This window comes from Pseudonaja textilis, chromosome 4, assembly GCF_049901715.1.
Source record: "Pseudonaja textilis isolate UNSWEBS1 chromosome 4, rPseTex1.2, whole genome shotgun sequence".
Classification (NCBI taxonomy): Eukaryota; Metazoa; Chordata; class Lepidosauria; order Squamata; family Elapidae; genus Pseudonaja; species Pseudonaja textilis.
Window position 1 is genome coordinate 3,489,386 of NC_141993.1, and position 13,429 is coordinate 3,502,814.

General features: G+C 45.7%; 1 protein-coding gene across 3 annotated transcripts in view; it reads left to right on the top strand.

Annotated features, from left to right (window-relative positions):
- The first annotated feature begins 8,649 nt into the window (after positions 1 to 8,649).
- The window catches only part of OGDHL (oxoglutarate dehydrogenase L), a 40,749-nt gene continuing 35,969 nt past the window's right edge, over positions 8,650 to 13,429 (top strand). For 2 of the 3 annotated variants that reach the window (XM_026714540.2, XM_026714539.2), the window contains exon 1: positions 8,650 to 8,722. The gene's annotated coding sequence lies outside the window, so the exon portion shown is untranslated. Of the gene's footprint in view, positions 8,723 to 12,733; positions 12,827 to 13,429 lie in introns of all 3 variants that reach the window. The other variant, XM_087932138.1, reaches the window with a different exon arrangement.

The window sequence follows — 13,429 nt, forward strand, 5'->3', positions numbered from 1 at the left end:
AACATTTACAAGGGTTATGAAGGAGTAAACCTTACAGTTTACTGCTTCATAACCCTTGTAAATGTTTCTTTATAATACAGCTTCAATTCTCCAAATTAACAGTTAAGAAACATGCTTGGAACAATCATATTCTTTTATTAAATGACACTTTCCCCCTTATGCTAACCATGAATTCATTTGATTTAGAGCAAAATGTCATGAAAATAAATCGGAATAATTGTATATATTCCTTTTCTTCTTTTTTATCAAAACAAACCTAGTAATTAAATCTCTCAGAGCCTCAAACTCTTCAGCGTGTTATAGTATAAGTAATTATAATGCTGGGATTTAACATTATTATTTTTGTTGCTGTCTGAGGAATTTGGGGCAGAAATGATATTCATAAAATGCCAGCCATACAGATATTTTAACTTCAGCTTATTAACCGATCAGAAACCCAAATTCATACCCATGAACTGCTTTTTTTTATTCAACATGATTCCAGTGATGCAGTGGTTTCTTTTTCAAGGGCCAGGCAAATTTGAGTATCGAAGAGACAAAAGCAGCATCCTTTAAAATATAGTCCATCTTTCGTCATTTCAGCACAGGCCTCTAAGGCCATTCTTAAAGGTGGAATATATTTTAAAGTAGGCCACTTCATGTCCATGTACTTCAGTGCTCCAAGTTTTTATGAGCTATTTTTATGTGGGTGAAAGCCAGTTGGTGGGATGCAACCAACCGTATGTTGCCTTCCAAGGTAATCTCTAGGTTGCAGAGAAGGACCTGAATACACATGCAATAAAATTGGATTTGGGTTTCAACCGTGACATTCTGCATAAGGACTCTTACTCAAATTCAGAATAATTCTTACATGGACCTTCATATCATAAACTTATATCCACTGTCTGCTAGCACTGATGATGTCACCTAGCTGGGTAATGAAATGTCTACAAACAAAAAATCAAAACAAAACAAAAACACCCAAGCTCAGAGAGCACCAAGGACCGCAAAATATAAAGGATTCATTGGATATCTAACACTATAGGACCTAAGGTCTCTTTATATTGTTAGTGCCATTCTCTAGGAAAACTATATGGAACCCACATTACATATCCGATATTAGCACAGTTGAGAAAGTCCAGAAATATTTCACAAGAAGAGTTCTCCACTCCTCTACTCGTTGTAGAATACCTTATGCCACCAGACTTGAAATTCTAGACCTAGAAAACCTAGAACTATGCCACCTTCGGTCCGATCTAAGTATAGTGTATAAAATCATACATTGCAATGTCCTACCTGTCAATGAATACTTCAGCTTCAACCATAACAACACAAGAGCACATAATAGATACAAACTCAAGGTTAATCGCACCAAACTTGATTGCAAGAAATACGACTGCTGCAATAGAGTGATCAATGTCTGGAATACTCTATCTGACTCTGTGGTTTCCCCCCCCCCCCCAAAAAAACAAAAAACTTTATAACCTTAGACTGTCTACTGTTGACCTCACCCCTTTCCTAAGAGGTCTGTAGGGGGCATGCATAAACGCACCAACGTGGCTACCGTCCCTGTCCTATTGTTTCTTTTGTATATTTCTTATTTTTCTTATATGTATCCATGTATTCATAACTATGTTTTTACTTATACCTATTATCTTGTAAGTGATTGACAAATCAAAATAAATAAATTAAAAAATAAATATATGCACTGGGGCCTCTCTGACTCTCATAAAACTAATTGTGTCAAATGTCTCCTGTAGCATTAAATATATAACTAATATCCTTGAATAAGCATGAGAAAATTTTGCCAAATTTATTCTGTACAGAAAACTTTCCAATTGCTTACCTGTTATCATCTCTTTAGAACTGCAAAACAAGTATAGAAATCCAAAAATTGCCCCTCAATTATTTTTCCCAGAGAATCTTGCACTGTGTTGTTTCAGCTGAGAAGCTAACATTTTTCAGGTTTCTGCTGTTCCCCAATTGTTTATTTAATACAGTTCCATGAATATTCATGTGGTTGATCAAGTGCCAGTTTAGCAGACCTGAAAGGCCTTGTTTAGTTCCACAGTATAATTTATCACATACATATTCAATGCTTCCTTTTTCTTGCCTTTCCAAATGACTACAGTAATGTTTTCTTCCTTTTGCTGCTTCTGCCAAGCATGTGCTGTAATTTTAGCCTATGTAAAAGCTTTAAATATATTTCAAACACTTCACATTTACTGACATACTATTAACTTGAAAAAGAAAATTTCAAAACCTTTTTTTGGGTGGGTGGATTGATCAAAGAATAGAATAAAAGAACAGAGTTGGAAGGGACCTTGGAGGTCTTCTAGTCGAACCCCCTGCTTAGACAAAAAAAAACATATAGCATTTCAGACAAATGGCTCTCCAATCTCTTCTTAAAAGCTTCCAGTGTTGGAGCATTCACAATTTCTGCAGGCAAGTTGTTCCACTGGTTAATTATTTGTAATTAAAATGGTAGATCATATCATAATGGCATATACTGCCTTAAATCAGCTTGCTGAAAAGCATAGTATTACAGCAGCATGATCAGATATTATGGCAAGGTCTATAAAAGAATGCAAAACTAAACTTGACCAGGAGGGCAAGACTTTTTTAAAAAAAAAATTGTTTTTTAAAGCTATTCCAAACAGGAATGTGTATTGTGGCTGATTTTGGAAGCTACTCATGGCTGTCTCAGTATTTGAATGGAAGAATGCCAAGAATTTCCAAGGATGGTAGGCAAAACTGAGATGTCAAAGAAAGATCCAGAAGGAGGCAGGGATAAACCCTTTCCATAACTGCCAAGTAACCTACGCAGACACGGTTGTTACCAGGAGACGTAATGGTATTGTGGGGATGACCTCAGGACACAGGACAAGGGGAGGCAGCCAGGGTCATGGTTGGATAACTCGGCGTGGCAGGCAGGGCAACCAGTGATGCCATTGGTTCCCCAAGGAAGAAAACATTTGGAGCACAGATCTTCCAGAAAAGCATACAGTACCACAATGGAAGGAGCTGAAAGTAAATGGGTCATCTTCCTAAAGTAAATGGTTTTCTTTGGTGGGGGGGGGGGGACTGATTCTGAAATTATTTACCACCCACTGGGTTACATGAGCCATCGACCCATTATTTGCCATTTTGCTTGGCCACGCAAGGCATACTTGGTATTCATAAGTTTATCCAATTGAAAAACAGTATCATAGATTTCTTGAGAGACTCCAAACAGCCAGCCCTGTCTGCTGAAGAACTGGAGAAAAATGCACATCTCAAGCCCTGACAGGCGCCTTCAAAATAAAGGCATTATTTCCCCCCCTCATATTCATAGCAGGATGCCGATCAAAGCAACAGTGAAGCAGACAGAACTACCAGCTCTGTTTTTCACACTACATTTGAGCCGTAGGTCCTACGTTGCAGAGAAGACATCGATTGTTAGAATCAGCAGTTTTATTCTTTCTTGTGATGCCTTTCTTGAGAGAAGTAATAAAGAGTTTTCAAATATCTTCCCTTACAACAGTAGACTTTGTTCAGATTCAGCAAAATTCCTGGCTACTTGCTACCAATGCACAACTTAGAACATCCATAAAATAAGACTTGAGGACCCAACAGATGTGCTCAGAAGAGAGTGCAAGGTTTTGAGTCACAGAAATTTCTGTCATATTATACTTAAAAGCCAAATTAATCCAAACCTTTAAATCAGTTTAAAAGACTGAATAGCCATATGAAATGGAAGTGCCTCTTTTTAATAATTACTGTAACAACTAATGTACCAATGTACTAATTTACCCAGAGCAACTTCATATTCCAATATATTTCAGGATTTCACCTCTGGGACCTTCTGGGCCAAGAACTCAGGTGCTCACAAAGCCAGTAACCTGAATCACAGTTCCAAAGGATGGCCAGTCATTTAGTCACTGAAGATTAAGAAATAAGGAAAGAATCAATCACTGTTATTCGTACATATTTTCTCTCTCTCTCTCTCTCTCTCTCTCTCTCTCTCTCTCTCTCTCTCTCTCTCTCTTCTCTCATTATTTATTTACGGTATCTATTTTTCTATCATATCTCCATCTATCCATCCATCGCTCCAGTTGAAATTGCCCGAATCTTTCCTGGCCTGCCCATTTGAATTTTCTTCCATTCTTACTTGCCGTTGTTTACCAGAGAAGAGGATGCCTGCATTTAAAGAGTGTGAGATCCAGATCCCTCAAACTGCCAGGATCTTTTAATACGTGAAAAGTTAGAAGGCAAAGAGTGCTTCGGAGCAGAGACCAACCAGAGGCGGCTCTTCTTTTAATGGGTGATTAAAAGATACGAGCTACAATGGTGAAGGCAAAGCTCACAAATCAAGCACCAGTAAAAGCAGGGAGCATGGTGCCAGGGGTGTTCGGTCATCCCCCACTCCCCCCAAGCCTATTTTCCCCTGCCAGGACCATCAGGGCCAATCCACTCCCTGTCTAGTCAATGGTCTCAACTCAGTTTCAAAGGTTTGCCCTGTCTGGAAGGAAAGCTGTAATTCAAACTCCCTTTTAGCTGAGGTGTAAATTAAAAGATGACAGGTGGCAGATTTTTGCCAGCTATGCCGGGTGATTTTACGATATGAACTGTCAGCTGCAAACATTTCACTGGAGAGAAAGGGCTTTGTGCCCTGCTCCCAAAACGGAGGCTTATAAATGCTTTCTTTCCCTGGGGCACTTTCCAGGGCTATGAAGCAGAAATGGAGGCCCTGGAATGGCCCTGCTGTGTCTAATCCTGCAAACATTGGGATTCGCCTAAGGTTTCTTGTACTCTGTCTTGTCTGTGCATGCTCCAGCTACATATATAAGGTCCAGATCAAAGACTGAGATTCGTAAATATCCTGATCGTAAAACACGTGGAACCTTATTCCTATGTCACAACAGTAACTCATCAGAATGCCTCCGTTATTATTGCTTTTACATGCAACCCTCACTTCCTTTGCAATCCAGCCGCATAAATGAAACGAACGGTCGATTTCCTATAAAGGTTATAATGTGTGAATGGAAACCAGTTGATTTAGGTGGTAGATGTACTTTTGAATACCTTCAAGTCACTCTTGACTCCTGGGTGCTGGCCATTGCCTGGACTAATCCCAGTCATTTTCTGGGCAATATTTTTGGAAGTGGTTTACCATTCCCTTCCTCCTGGGACTGAGAAGACATGGCTGGCTTAAAGTAAACCAGTCCGTTCCCATGTTTAAGCTCATGTTTTTTGGTTTCTGGCCCAGGGTCTTTTGGTTTTGAACTGTGGTGTTGGAGAAGACTCGTCCTTGGACTGAAAGGAGATCCGATCAGTCAATCCTGAGTCCTTTGGAAGGACAGATATTGAAGCTCAAACTCAAATGCTTTGGCCACCAAAGGAAAAGAGAGGACTCCTTGGAGAAGACCCTGATGTTGGGGAAGATGGAAGGCAAAAAGGAGAAGGGGACAGAAGAGGATGAGATGATTGGATAGTGCCATCAACACAATGCACACGAATTTAGGAGACAGTTGGAGGACATGTGGATCTGGCATGCTATGGTCCATGGGGTCACAAAGAGTCAGGCACAATTTAGTGACTGAGCAATAAAAACAACCAGTGTCTCTAACCACTACACCAAAGAGGCTCATATACAAGCTCTACTTGAGGACAAATCCCAAGGATTATGAAGTTGTATCTCAGGGAACATCTGTGAATTGGCAAACATCCTTTGGAACATCCTTTGGAACATCCTTTGGAAGCATAGAGGAAATCCTCCTACCACAGAACAGCCATTTTTATGGTTCTACAAAAAATGGCTGCTCAGTTCCATCAGCCATGTCAAAATTAATAGTGAAGAAAACAATGAAATGACCCCCTGCCTTCCCCTCAATCTGTCCTCCTTTAATAGACTCAATGCCTAGGCCCCGAGAGGTCTGAAGACCTCGAAGGGTTTGCATGAACAAAGAAGAGTGATGTGGGAGGAAGGTGTTAAAAAGGAATTGGAGGCCTCACACCTGTGCAACAGGTTTGGGAAGCAACTTCAAAGCCTTCCATTAAAAATAGATACGGTGCAAACAACAAAAGTAAACAGGAGAACCGGCTTCGTTCTGGCAGAATAGCTCGGCGGGGGCTTTGCTGCTAAAGAGGACTTCAGCTTTGAGGCTCAACATGATGTTGATTAGTGCAAATAAAGCTTTAAGTCAGGCACCTTTTCAGAAATTGCAATCAAACCCCGAGACCGGGGCTTCAAAAGCTTCATTAGCTGCCCCCACATCAAATATAACCTCCCAACATGAGCCCCACCGAAGGACTTGAGTGGATGGCAAACACATTCTCTCTAAAGTTCTTAGCTGGTCCCTTTTGATTGTTTTTGCAAACAGGAAACGGCCTGGATAAACAGGCACATTAAAAGAAATATCAGGAAATGGCCTCCTGAATCCTAAAGAAAATGCACCAGGCAAGGACTATGACACGACACAAAATCTATATTAAAAGGATAAGGCATGGCATGTTGTAGGTCAGCCATTTGGTAGAAAATCAACCCATTCAGTGTATTTAGAGAAATGTTATGTAAGGAAAGCACATTTCTTTCTCATATGCTTATGTGCAGGAAAGATATTTGACTAAAAGGATTCTTTCTAACTGCAGCAGCAGCAGCAGCAACAACAAAAAAACAGATTTCAGATTGCTTCCCTTGACCCAGAGAAATTTAACATGCCATTATATAAGGGGCAGAGGTCACGAGGATCTGATTCACATCTGGACAGTGTGGCAAATATAGAGCATTTCAGTGAGATTTCCGAGAAATTGTAGGAGGAGAACTGTGTTAGTTAATCTGTGAAAATGAACAAGGGGGCAGGAGCAGACGCAGCACTCAGGTGGCATTTTCTTACATGTGCACTGAAACCAACGTTTCCTTGATGGTAAGAACAATTAACCAGATTGCCTCCAGAAGTTGTGGCTGCTCCATCACTGGAGGTTTTTGAGAAGAGATTGGATGGCTGCCTGTCTGAAATGGTCGAGGGTCTCCTGCTTGTGGGGGTGGGTGGGGTTGGACTGGATAGAAGACCTCTAAGGTCCCTTCCAACTTTGTTATTCTGTTCTGTTAAATCAGAATCTTTTCCAACCAGCACTTTTTATTTAAGGGCATAAGCTTCCATGAGCTTGGTCTAAGGCCAAAGGAATGTAAATTCTGTGCTTGACAGGCTCACCCGAGACTCTCCAGGCAGGATGAGGTTCTCAGCCACTGGACAACACCTAAATAGAACTTCACTTGGGGGAGGGGAGGGATTTTCTATGAGTCTGGTTCCTACATTTTGAGGAAGAACTGAAGAGCAGGGCCTTTTTTAGAGTGGGATGAGGAGCTGTAAATCAGGGTCGCCCAAGGACGGCCTCCCAGCAACAGAAGAGCTCTTACTTTCCAATATTCCCGGCGGGTCTGAGCGGGGCTGGCCCTGGGTGGCCCAACTCAGGGGGCCAGGAGTCCTGGGCCTCAACCACTATGCCAGCCTGGCGCTTTTAAGAACAGCCCAGATCCAAATCCAGCATCATTACCAGCCACCGTCCAGCTGCCGTTTCTGAGGGGACTCTACAGGCTCGCTATCCTATTGCTTAGATGCTCTCCTGGCCCTGTTTTTCTCCCCTGCTGAGATCTCGACAATCACGGTATTCCGCAATGTTACATATCTCGCCCTGCAGGAAGCCAGGAAGAGCTGTTCAGGGGACTTCATTCTGCAAAAACAAAAGAAAAAAAAAGAAAAAAAGACCCCTAACCTTGTTGACGATCCAAACTCTGTCAGGGATCTTGGAGTACTCATCTCTAATGATCTAAGTGCTAGAGCTCACTGTAACTACATAGCCAAAAAGGCATTAAGAGTTGTTAACCTAATCCTACGCAGCTTTTTCTCTGGTATCAAGCATACAAAACATTTGCTAGACCAATACTCGAATACAGCTCATCAGTCTGGAACCCACATTATGTATCTGATATTAGCACAGTAGAGAAAGTCCAGAAATATTTCACAAGAAGAGTTCTCCACTCCTCTACTCATTGCAGAATACCTTATGCCACCAGATTCGAAATTCTAGACCTCGAAAATCTAGAACTACGCCACCTTCGATCCGATCTAAGTATAGTATATAAAATCATACATTGCAATGTCCTACCTGCAAATGAATACTTCAGCTTCAACCATAACAATATAGAAGCACACAATAGATAGAAACTCCAGGTTAACCGCACCAAACTTGATTGCTGGAAATACAACTTCAGCAATAACAGAGCGGTCAATGTCTGGAATACTCTACCTGACTCTGTGGCTTCTTCCCCAAACCCCAAAAACTTTATAACCTTAGACTGTCTACTATTGACCTCACCCCTTTCCTAAGAGGTCTGTAGGGGGCGTGCATAAGCGCACCAACGTGGCTACCGTCCCTGTCCTATTGTTTCTTTTTATTTTTCTTATATGTATCCATGTATTCATAACTATGTTTTTACTTATACCTATTATCTTGTAAGCAATTGACAAATAAAATAAAATAAAATAAAATAAAATAAAATAAAATAAAATAAAATAAAATAAAACAAAACAAAACAAACCCCAAAAAATCAAAAAACCCTTTTGAGACTTCGGGCTGAGGCCGCCCGCGGGCGCCCACTCGGCGGCCCCCAAGCGCCTGCCCTGGAATCAGGCGCGCATGCGCGGCCATTCCAGCACCGATCGGCCGGCGGACAGCGGCTCCCCGACCGGCAGGCGGGCAGGTAGGCCACCCCCGTAGGCCCGTCCGGGCTCCGGGGACGCGGCATTTGCGGAGTCTCGGCCCCATAGGACGCGGAGAGGCGGGTCGGCCAGTCTCCCGTGGCACCCGAGCCCCCCTGCGGCCGCGTCTGAGGGTGACCTGAGCCGCAAAGCAGGCAGGCGGCCTGCTTCCCCTCCCACCGCATTGCTACGGCAACTGAGCGCGGCGGTTGAGGCGACCCCCGCCCCGCCCCCCGCCGCTCTGCCCGCGCGGACGCTCGTCTCCACGGCAACGGGCCCTCCCTCCCTCCCTCCCTTTGCGAGGAGAGAGGGGGCGTTGCGCAGCACTCGGAGGAGCTTGGGTTTCCAGGGCAACGGAGCCCCGCCTCCTCCTCCTCCGGGAAGGATGCTTTCTCCTGGCAGGAGCCTCTGGGAGGGGGCGGGGGGGGGCGGATTCGGGGACTGAGCTGGGCCGGGAGGGGCTTCTTTGTCCCGGGCAGAGCGCCAGCCTTGCCAGGAACAGACGGTGATGTCATCCAGGCAGCCTCCCAGCATCGTCCAGCGTGGTCCATGGACTCCAGAGGGATGGGGAGAGGGGCGGGGAGGCTCAGGGGTCGCTTGTCCAAGGTTTTTTTTTTTGGGGGGTGTGGAGCAAGAGGGGACAGTGAGGATGAGGAGTCTTGGGGTCACAGTGGGAAAAGATGCCCAACAGGCCTCTTGGCTCTGTTTCCTGGGGGATGGGGCGGGGGTTGCTTCCAAGCCCTGTGTGCAGGTGGAGGGATCACTCCCGGCCTGGCCTCTCTCTCTTTCCTGAATCCTCTCTTGGTGGATGGACCCAAAGACATATAAAGGGAAATATAGGAGGAAGGGAATCCTCCTCCTCCTCCTCCTCCTCCTCATCATCATCATCTGCCTTCCAAGATAGGAATCTAACAGAGCAGTTTGTAAGCATTATAAATACTGTCAACAGAAGCACAACAAATATTCATTCAATGAACACATTCTTCAATTAAAGATGGTGAAAATAGATCAGAAATAGGTAGGCAGTTTGGGCGGATGATAGAGATGATATATAGATCTATCTATCTACAGATAGAGGGATGGGTGCATGGATGGATGGATGGATGTCTGCTGCATAACTAGATGTTTGGTGGATAAATAGAGACGGGTGGACGGGTGGGTGGTTGTTTGGTACATAGATATTTAGTGGATAGATGAGAAGAAGGAAGGAAGGAATTCTTAGGTTGTTCAAGAAAGGTAACAAAAAAGCACAAAGCAGTGATGTCAGCAGAATGTAGTAAAAATGTCATTGGGATTTGTGACATCACAATTGAAACTTTGCTTTCCGTGGCTCCTGTCTTAATTGGTTGAGTATATCTTTTGGACATCCTCTGGGATAGCAGCATAGCAGTAAGAAGGACCAAGCATTCACTTGCTGAATTTTACAGACTGTAAAACCACATTTTTCAGTGTTTAAGGCAATGGATTACTTTGTCAGCGAGTCGTTCAAGGTAAACCAATCTGAGGGCCCTGAAAATTTAGTTATTAATGGGGTTGAGAAGTGAATGTCTGATATGCCTGTAAAAATGACTACATGAAAAACATGAGCTGTGGTTTCAGTTATTATCACAATGGCAAAATCCAACTACCTAAGGAATTTTTTTTTAAAGACTTACATGGGATGTATTAAAATGATCTAAGAATAAGGCTCTTCTGAAATTTGGAGTTGGGATTTTGTATAAATATAAACTAATAACAATGGGTGGAACAACAGCCTTAGAAGTGACATTGAATAAATCAAAATGATGGATAGCTTCGCCTTTTAAGATCAACCATCAACAGTAAAGGAACAAGCACATTATAGCAGCTATGAAAGCCTTGAAAAAGATATTCAAATTCTGTGGTGTGCTTATATCTACCGTGTTTCTCACAAAATAAGGCCGGGCCTTATTTTTTTTTTGACCCCCGAAAAAACGGCTAGGCCGTCTTTTCGGGGGCGACTTAATTCCCCCCCTTTGCATCCTCAGGCGGGAGGGCAGCGACGGCTTGGATGTTGACCTCGGCGTTGGTGGGACACTTCGTATTGGGAGACCTTCCGCCACCATTGCTTTCCCTTCTCCCTGTGGTGCCGCAGCGTTTACAGCAATGCCACAGCGTTTGGCACAACCAAACGCAGCCAGCCAGGGATCCTCCCTGCAACCAGAACCCAGCGGAGACACTCGGCTTCGGGCGCTCCTGTCGCCGCCTTCCCTTTGCCTTCGAAGGCAAAGCCAATTTTTATAAAAATATGACTCCCTACTACCAGTATGACAAAGACTCCCCTGCCCAAGAGGGCAGCCCAACCCCACGTGGGGAGGCGAATCTCCTGGGGCTGCAGCACAGGATCAGCCCATCCCGAGAGAAGCGCCCAGCCGCCATCCTTGCCTGGTCCCAGGCAGAGTGCGAAGAGCTTCACTTGGGGCGCTCAGCCCAGCTGACAGGCGGGCCCTCCTGCCCAGCAGCAGAGCTCTCGCCAAGGCAGCGAGTGCCTCCCCGCTGGGCCCTCCGCTCATCCCGCCAGAGCCGTGCTGGCTGGGCAGAGCCAGGAAAGCGAGCTGCGGGTGCGTGCCTGCCTGCCAAGCGAAAGAGCTGGGCCGACCCGAGCTTGGCTTCCTCCCCAAGTCCCTCCAGCCCAAACCCGAAGGGGCCACTGGGAGAGACCACCTGAGGCAGTGATAGTGCCCACCCATCCGTGGACAGGGAGGCAAGGCGACAGCCTGTGCCACATCCTCCTCCAAGCTGAGACCTGCTGAGTGAGCACCTCTGCCCAATGCCCATGCCGCTGCAACGTTTGGAGCTGCCGGCATATTTGGAGGCCCTCCATGCATGGGGACGGGGACCGGCTGGGCGAGGGGTGGAAAGGACAGGCAGCTTTGGGCTCTCTCCGCCAGAGCCGCCGGCCAAGGAAGCAGCGCTGCCATCGCATCGCCTCCCTGTCCACGAACAGGTGGGCGCTATCACTGCCTCGGGCAGCCTCTCCCAGTGGCCCTTTTGGGTTCAGGCTGGAGGGACTTGGGAAGGAAGCCAAGCTCGGGTCGGCCCAGCTCTTTCGCTTGGCAGGCAGGTGCGCACCTCTGGCTCCCTTTCCTGGCTCTGCCCAGCCAGCACAGCTCTGGCGGGATGAGCAGCGGGCCCAGCGGGGAGGCTCTCGCTGCCTTGGCAAAAGCTCTGCCACCTGCCCGCTGGGCGCCCCAGGTGAAGCTCTTTGCACTCTGCCTGACGCCAGGCAGGGATGGTGGCTGGGCGCTTCTCCCGGGGTGGGGTGATCCTGCGCTGGGCCCCCAGGAGATTTGCCTCCCCATGTGGGGTTGGGCTGTCCTCTCGGGCAGGGGAGTCTTTGTCATACCGGTAGTAGGGCGTCACTTCCCTTCGAAGATGAAGGGAAGGTAGCGACAGGAGTGCCTGAAGCCGAGTGTCTCTGCCGGGCTCCAGTTGCAGGGAGGAGCCCTGGCTGGCCGTGCGTGGCTGCGCCAAACACCGCGACGTTGCTCTAAACATTGTGGCAGCACGGGTAGAAGGGAAAGCAATGGTGGCGGAAGGTCTCCTGATACAAAGTGCCCCACCAACGCCGAAGTCAACGCAGGCAGCACCATATCTGGGTATGCAACAAAAATACTTCCTAATGGCAAGCCCCCCCCCCCCCGCCATTCCTTCCCATTTTGCATGTTTAATATAGGCCTTAATTTGGGGGGAGGGGCTTATTTTGATTTTATGCCTATAAAGCATGCTGGGACTTCCTATTGGGGGAGGCCGTATTGTTGGAGAAACACGGTACAAAAATCAGAATTGTGCAAACTGTGGCATTACCTGTGACACTCCATGGAAGCAGACGTTGGATCTCAAAGAAGCAGGGTAGGAAGATTACAGATGCTTTGAGCTTTAGTGTTAAAGAGTCCTGAGAATACCATGGGCAACGTCGAAAGCAATGAATGGATCATCAACCCAGAGTTCTCACTGGAGGCAGAAATGACAAGACTCAAATTATTCTACTTCAGGTTATGCGAAGACCTTAGTCTCCGAAGAAAGCTCTAATGCTGGGAAAGATTTAGATTCAGCTGGAAGAGGCCTTGGACAAACCTAGGAAGAAGGTAAACAGTGTTGCAATGCAGGCCTGTGTCATTTTGGGACCTGCGTCGGTGTATGTTCATTTGCCAAGGTGTGGCCCTTGCATTGCGATGCTCTCTTGCTTGTGTTGACCAACATTGTTTGAGCATGTCCTGTTTTTGGATGGAACACTCAACAGATAAGTTGATTCACTTCACACTCACTCTAACATCTATGGAGAAAAAAAGACTGGGCATTTAACCGGAATAATGACAGCACTGCATTCTAAGAACACCAACAGAATTAGATTTCAAATGTAGCTTTCCTTGCTTGTAAGAAACTCCACCCATTTGCTTACCCCACTCCCTTCCAGCCACTGATCATGTTACCTAGTTGGGTAAGGAAAGGTCTGCTAGAAAACAACCAAGCTCGGAGAGCCCCAGGGACCCCCACAGTTCTCCTTCTCTGCCTGTTCTCCACAAACCCCGCTCTCTTCTAGCACTGATGATGTTACCTAGTTGGGTAAGGAAATACCTACCAGTAAACCCCCACGCTTAGAGAGCACCAAAGACCCTACAGTTTAACCCTGAGCAATAAATATTCTATTGGTAATACAGTGTGTGTTTTATTGTAAGATAACTTTCATG